Here is an 8,236-nt window from a genome sequence, read left to right as displayed (position 1 = left end):
TTACTAGCATGTGAGATGAGTGCAATTGTGTGGTAGTTTGAGCATTCTTTGGCATTGCCTTTCTTGGAATTGGAATGAAAACTGATCTTTTCCAGTCCTGTGGCCACTGCTGAGTTTTCCAAATTTGCTGGCATATTGAGTGCAGCACTTTCACAGCATCATCTTTCAGGATTTGAAATAGCTCAACTGGAATTCCATCACTTCCACTAGCTTTGTTCATAGTGATGCTTTCTAAGGCCCACTTGACTTCACATTCCAAGATGTCTGGCTCTAGATTAGTGATCACATCATCATGATTATCTGGGTCATGAAGATCTTTTTTGTACAGTTCTTCCGTGTATTCTTGCTACCTCTTCTTAATATCTTCTGCTTCTGTTAGGTCCAGACCATTTCTGTCCTTTATCGAGCCCATCTTTGCATGAAATGTTCCCTTGGTATCTCTCATTTTCTTGAAGAGATCTCTAGTCTTTCCCATTCTTTTCTTTTCCTCTATTTCTTTGCATTGATTGCTGAAGAAGGCATTCTTATCTCTTCTTGCTATCCTTTGGAACTCTGCATTCAGATGCTTATATCTTTCCTTTTCTCCTTTTCTTTTCGCCTCTCTTCTTTTCACAGCTATTTGTAAGGCCTCCCCAGACAGCCATTTTGCTTTTTTGCATTTCTTTTCCATGGGGATGGTCTTGATCCCTGTTTCCTGTACAATGTCACGAACCTCATTCCATAGCATCCAGTCCCATCACTTCATGGGAAATAGATGGGGAAACAGTAGAAACAGTGTCAGACTTTATTTTTCTGGGCTCCAAAATCACTGCAGATGGTGACTGCAGTCATGAAATTAAAAGACGCTTACTCCTTGGAAGAAAAGTTATGACCAATCTAGATAGTATATTCAAAAGCAGAGACATTACTTTGCCAACAAAGGTCCGTCTAGTCAAGGCTATGGTTTTTCCTGTGGTCATGTATGGATGTGAGATTTGGACTGTGAAGAAGGCTGAGCGCCGAAGAATTGATGCTTTTGAACTGTGGTGTTGGAGAAGACTCTTGAGAGTCCCTTGGACTGAGAGGAGATCCAACCAGTCCATTTTGAAGGAGATCAATCCTGGGATTTCTTCAGAAGGAATGATGCTGAAGCTGAAACTGCACTACTTTGGCCACCTCATGCGAAGAGTTGAGTCATTGGAAAAGACTCTGATGCTGGGAGGGATTGGGGTCAGGAGGAGAAGGGGACGACCGAGGATGAGATGGCTGGATGGCATCATGGACTCAATGGAGGTAGGTCTGAGTGAACTCCAGGAGATGGTGATGGACAGGAGGGCCTGGTGTGCTGCGATTCATGGGGTCTCAAAGAGTTGGACACTACTGAGCGACTGAACTGAACTGAACTGATAGTTGATTTAATTTAATTGAAGAATATAGTTGCGCTTCCCTGATAGCTCAGATGGTAAAGAATCTCCCTGCCATGCAGGTGACCCCAATTCAATTCCTGGGTCAGGAAGATCCACTGGAGAAGGGATAGGCTACCCACTCCAGTATTCCTGGGCTTCCCTGGTGGCTCAGCTGGTAAAGAATTCGCCTGCGATGTGGGAGACCTGGGTTTGATCCCTGTGTTGGGAAGATCCCTTGGAGAAGGGAAAGGCTACCCACTCCAATATCTTGGCCTGGAAAATTCCATGGACTGTATAGTCCACGGGGTTGCAAAGAGTCGGACACGACTGAGCGACTTTCACACTTTCACACATAGTTGATTTACAATGTTGTGTTAGTTTCAGGGGTACAACAAAGTGATTCAGTCATGTATTCTTTTCCATCATTATGGTTTGTAACAGGACACTGAGTATAGTTTCGTGTGCTATACCGTAGGTCCTTGTTGTTTATCTATTTTATATATATAGTAGTGAGTATCTGTGAATCCCAAACTCCTGATTTATCCCTCTCTGCCCCAATAATTTGATTTTTAATTATGGCTGTGTTTAACAGCTGGCTCTCAGAATTCCTGAAATTATAGCAATTACTAGTTCATATGAGTCAATACAAGCGGCTCCAGCTCACCCCTGACTTGTGGCACTTGAAAACAAAAGGACACACACTCCTTGGGGACCAGGGATGAAGGCCTATCAACTTCTCTGAGGTCCAGCCCCTTGCCTAACCACTCACTGACTCACTCATTGTTTCAGATTTTTCACTTGTTTCTTTTCGGTTGCACAGCATCCTTGTCGCTGCCTGTGGGCTGCCTCTGGTTCAGGTGAGTAGGGCTCCTCTCCCTCGTGCTGTGCAGCTTCTCACTGCAGTGGCCTTCTTGCTGCGGGCACAGGCTTTAGGGTGCTCAGTAGCTGTGGGGCATGGGTTTAGTTGACCCGAGGCATGTGGAATCTTCTCGGACCAGGGATCAAATCAGCGTCCCCTGAATTGGCAGGTGGATTCTTAGCCCCTGGACCACCAAGGAGTCCCTCATCCACTTTTTGTTTATTAGACAAATGTCTACTGAGCAGATGCTGGGCCCTGCAAATCCTGATGGGACCGAGAGAAGCAGCTCAACGTGGACAAGGGAGCTGACTCCAGGGGAGTGTGATGAGAAGTGGGCAGAGACAGAAACAGGCAAAGTGCCAGTCTCCCGGACTGAAGCCTGGGAGGCTGCTGGTTTGACCTCCGAGGCTTTCTGCCACAGTGGCTCTTTCCCCTTCTGGATACACTCTCCTCCCTTGGCTCTAGGACATGGCTCTCACCTGGTCCTCCTCCAGCCTTGCTCGTGGCGCTTCCTTAGTCTCATTTGCCGGCTTCTCTTCACCTCCAATGTCACAGGATCCCAATCCCTGGACCCCTTCTCATCCCTACCTCCCCTCCTCAGTGGTGATTTATCCTGTGTCATGGCTGTCTATCACCCCTTTCCAGCTTGACCCTGCCTCTAAACTCCAGTCTCCTTTATCCAGTTGCCTACTTGAAAACCCTACTGGACGACTAGTAGGTAAGTCAGCTCACCACACTGAACCTCTGACCTTCTGTCCTCTACAACTTGTTTCTCCTTCATCCTCCCATCCCAGGCAACACAAGTCTAGCCTTTTAGTTGTTCAGGGGCTCAGAACCTATAAGGCATTCTGGAGTTCTCTCTTTTTTTCATCCCCCAGATCCAATCAATTGGCCAAGATTGTGGACTCTACCTTCAAAACACTCCACATGTAACCACGTCTTAGCTCCTCCACTATCTTTTCTATGGACTTAGCCATCATCATCTCTCACCTGGATATTTCAATAGCCTCCTAGTAAGTCTCCCAGCTTTCACAACTGTTCATCCCCATCCCATCACCTGCACTCTAATCTCAACATAGCAGCCAGATCAATCCTGTTGAGAACATTTCAAAGCTCATTTCATTTACCTCATAGAAATGTCATGCATATTACAGTGTTTGGCATATGGCAATATGCCATACTGTTGCATTTAAATTCACAGGCTATTTATTCTACCATATGATATCATGATTTCTAATAAAGACATACCACGGAGACATTGTAGATTCAGTTCCAGACCACTGCAATAAAGTGAATATTCCAATAAAGTGAGTCACACAAAATTTTTTGTTGTTTCCCAGTACATATAAGAGTTATCTTCACACTGTACTGGAGCATTTTATGTGTGCAATGGCATTATCTCTTTTAAAATGTACATGCCTTAATTTAAAAGTATTTTATTGCTGAAAAATGCCAACTATCATCTGAGCTTTCAGAGAGTTGCAATCTTTTTGCTGGTGGAGGATCTGGCCTCAGTGGCTGTTAACGGATCAGGGTGGTGTTGCTGAAGCCTGGAGTGGCTGTGGCAATTTCTGAGACAACAATTAAACAACAATAAATTTTGCCACATCAGCTGACTCTTCCTTTCATGAATGATTTCTCTGTAGTATGAAATGCTGTTTGATAGCATTGTACCTGTGTATTTAGAGAACTTCTTTCCAAATTGGAGTCACTCTTCTCAAACCCTGCCACTGCTTTATCAACTAAGTTATGTATTACTCTAAGTCCATTGTTGTGATTTCAACAAGCTTCATGGCGTCTTTACCAGGAGTAGCTTTCATCTCAAGAATCCACGTTCTCTGCTTATCCATAAGAAGCAGCTCCTCATCCATTCAGATTTAATCATGAGATTGAGCAGTTCAGTCACATCTTCAGGCCCCACTTCTAATGCTAGCTCTCTTGCTGTTTCTGCCACATCTGCAGTTGTTTCTTTCACTGAAACCTTTAACTCTTCAAAGTCTTCCATGAGGGCTGGAATCAACTTCTTCTAAACTTCTGTTAATATTTGTATTTTGACCTAGTCCCATGAATCACGAGTGTTCTTCATGGTATCTAGAATGGTGAATCATTTCCAGAAAGTTTTCAATTGACTTTGCCCAGATCCTTCAGAGGGATCACTCTTTATGGTAGCTATAGCTTTATGAAATATATTTCTTAAATAATAAGGCTTGAAAGTCAAAATTGCTCCTTGGTTCGTGGGCTGCAGAATGGATATTATGTTGGCAAGTGTGGAAACAGCTTGAATTTCATGGTATTTCTCCCTCAAAGCCACTGGGTGATGAGGTCCATTGTCAATGAACAGTCATGTTTTGAAAGGACTCTTTTCCTCTGATCAGTAGATCTCAGTAATGGAGTTAAAATATTCAGTAAATCATGTTGGAAATCGATGTGCTGTCATCCCAGCTTTATTCCATTTACAGAGAACAGAGTAAGTTTAGCATAATTATTCAGGCCTCAGGATTTTAGGAATGGTAAATGAACACTGGCTTCAACTTCAAATCACTAGCTGCTTTAGCCTCTAGCAAGAAAGTCAGCCTGTTCTTTGAAGCTTTGAAGCCAGGCATTGACTTCTCCTCTCTAGCTATGAAGGTCCTAGGAGGCATCTTCATCCAGTAGAAGGCTGTTTCATTGACATTGAAACTATACTGTTTAGTGTGGCTGAAGGCATCTTAGCTAGATCTTCTTGATAACTTGCTGCAGCTTCTGCAACAACACTTGTTACTTCACTTTGCACGTCTATGTTACAGAGAGGGCTTCTTTCCTTAAATCTCATGAACCAACCTCTGTGAACTTCAAACTCTGAACTTCTCTTCTGCAGCCTCCTTGCCTCTCTTGGCCTCCCCAGAATTGAAGAGAGTTGAGGTCCTGCTCTAGATCAGGGAATTGGTGGAATTAGCTGATTGATGTCTCTGGAATCTTAAGGGAATGGGTGGCTTCTTTGGACCACTCAAACTTTCTCCCTATCAGTAATAAGGCTGTTTTGCTTTCTTATCACTGGTTCACTGGAACAGCACTTTTCATTTCCTTCAAGAGTTTCCTTCGCATTCATTTGCGTCTTGGCTCTCTGGCACAGCAGACCTAGCTGGTGGCCTACCTGGGCTGTTGACATGCCTTCCTCACTGAGCTTAATCATTTCCAGCTTTTGATTCAGAGTGAGAGCTATGTGACTCTTCCTTTCACTTCAACACTGAGAGTCACCCTAAGACTATTAATTGGCCTCATTTCAATCTTGTTGTGTCTGAGGGAACCAAGAGGCCTGACGAAAGGGAGGGGGAGCAGTCAGAACCCGCTCACCATGTATGGATCAAGTTCATTACCTGACAAGGTCATGCACTGTGATGCCCCACGACAATGACAATGGAAACATCAGAGATAGCTGATCACAGATGACCATATAATAATAATGAAAAGCTTTGAAATATCACCAGAATTGCCAAAATATGACACAGAGACATCAAGTGAGCAAACACTATTGGAAAAATGGAGCCAGTCAGTAGATTTGCTCCGGGCAGGGTTGCCACAGACTTTCAATTTGTTAAAATAATAATAATAATACAAAACAAAAAAACACCATCTGTGAAGCATAAAGAAAGCACAGGTATGCCTTTATTAAATTTTGTTGGTTCTCAAAGATGAATGGCTTGTGCTTTGAAGAGATGCTCCCACAGATGCAGGCAGCAGGGTTTCAGAGTGGAGCCAATGCTGAGCTGCAATACAGACAGTGCCTTCAGAAGAGCTATTTTAATAGCTGAGACTAATTTAGTTGTTTTGAGAAAATTTCTAATTTAGTAACATGAAGAAAATTTCCTTGTCTTCTTTTCCTTAGCAAGCATATATTCAATGTCTACACCCATCTCTGTGTTCATTTTTTAAAAATTAAGATATAATTTCAGCTCAGTTCAGTCTCTCAGTCATGTCCAACTTTTTGCAACCCCATGGACTGCAGCACGCCAGGCCTCCCTGTCCATCACCAACTCCCGGAGTTTACTCAAACTCATGCCCATAGAGTCGCTGATGTCATCCAACCATCTCATCCTCTGTCATCTCCTTCTCCTCCCGCCTTCAATCTTTCCCAGCATCAGGGTCTTTTCCAATGAGTCAGCTCTTGACATCAGGTGCTCAAAGTAGTGGAGTTTCAGCTTCAACATCAGTCCTTCCAATGACTATGCAGGGCTGAATTCCTTTAGGATTGACTGGCTTGATCTCCTTGCAGTCCAAGGCACTCTCAAGAGTCTTCTCCAACACCGCAGTGCAAAAGCATCAATTCTTCAGCCCTCAGCTTTCTTTACAGATACTAAAATACCTATCGATATTTATTGGAGAAGGAAATGGCAACCCAATCCAGTATTCTTGCCTAGAGAATCCGTGGACAGAGGAGCCTGGTGGGCTGCTGTCCATAGGGTCGCATAGAGTTGGACACGACTGAAGCGACTTAGCATGCATGCATGCATATATATTTATTATAGATATTTACATAGATTATATAATATTATATATTATATCTATATAGATATAGATATTTATATTGTTAAATTATAAGATATTATTTTCCTATGGTGAAATTTCCCATTTTTAGCATACAGGTCTATAATTTTTGACAAATGCATAAAATCAAGTAATTACTACTACAACTTGATTGATAGAGGTTACATTTCTCTTGAGTAATATAGGGATTTCTGGACATGCTGTGCTGTGGAAAAGCCTATATTTTAGAATGTTTTTGACTAAGTAAGCAGAACGCTTACTCTCTAATCCCTGGTTAGCAGTGACGTAAAAGGTAAAGCCGCTCTGTGCTTTCGAGGAGCTTCTGTGTTTTCATCAATAGGAAGAGTGATCTGTAAATGAGTAAAGTCATCATTTGGTCAAATGATTCAATTCAAAATAATTTTCCAAGTACTTAAAAATAGTTTGTTGGCTTGCCTTCTTAAGGATAATACACTTTTCCCTTATTTACATATTGATTTGCCTAACAAGCATTTTTTCCCTGGTGAGAGTGAAGTCCAACAGGATGGGGTGATCACCTTCACACTCTTAAGGTCCCTTTGCCATGAGCAGTTCCTGCCCAGGGTCTTAATCCAGGCTAATGTGTTCCCTGCTCATTATTAAAAAAAAAAAAAAACAGGATGGTTCTTTATGGATGCAGAGAATACACTGACTTAACAATAATAATGGAAAAAGACATGAACACTGATGTTCAACATCCTGGTATAAATACAACCTTCTCTTTGACTAACATGGTCTTCTACAAGCAAAGTTATTACTGTTATTGTTACTGTTATTATGCAGGGTCCTCAACTTTGGATGCATATAATAATCATAGAGGAGCTTTAAAAGTAAATAAGCAAAACTGTTTCCAGGACTCATTCCTGAACAGTTGATTTAAAATCTCAGACATGGGTCTTTCTCGGTGGTCCACTGGTTAAGACTCTGTACTTCCACTGCAGGGGCATGGGTTTGACCCTTGGTTCAGGAACTGAGAGCTCACGTGCTATGTGGCATGGCCAATAAAATGAAATAAAGTCTCAGAGATGAAGACCCAGGAATTAGAATGTTTAAAACTCCCTCAAGAAATCTAGTTTGCCGCCAAGATTGAGGACCACTGGCCCAGCTGTGCAGAAAACTTCCTGCTTAGCTTTGAGGGTCTTTTCTTGGAAAGGCAGGCAAATCTGGAGGCAACCTGCTCTATGGGGGCAGGTGCCAGATGCAATGGCACCCACTCCAGTCCTCTTGCCTGGAAAATCCCATGGATGGAGGAGCCTGGTGGGCTGCCATCTATGGGGTCGCACAGAGTTGGACACGACTGAAGCAACTTAGCAGCAGCAGCCAGATCATGGGTTATAGGATCTGTGTTAGTTCCAGCTCTGGTTACAACTAGGCTGGTGAACTAGGCCTTTCTGGGCATCAGTTTCTGGACCAGATCAAGCGTGAGGCAAGCTAGGTGTTAGGGCACAAC

The sequence above is a fragment of the Oryx dammah genome, unplaced genomic scaffold (assembly GCF_014754425.2).
Source record: "Oryx dammah isolate SB20612 unplaced genomic scaffold, SCBI_Odam_1.1 HiC_scaffold_2, whole genome shotgun sequence".
In the NCBI taxonomy this organism is placed as follows: domain Eukaryota; kingdom Metazoa; phylum Chordata; class Mammalia; order Artiodactyla; family Bovidae; genus Oryx; species Oryx dammah.
Note: the sequence above shows the minus strand (reverse complement) of the source record.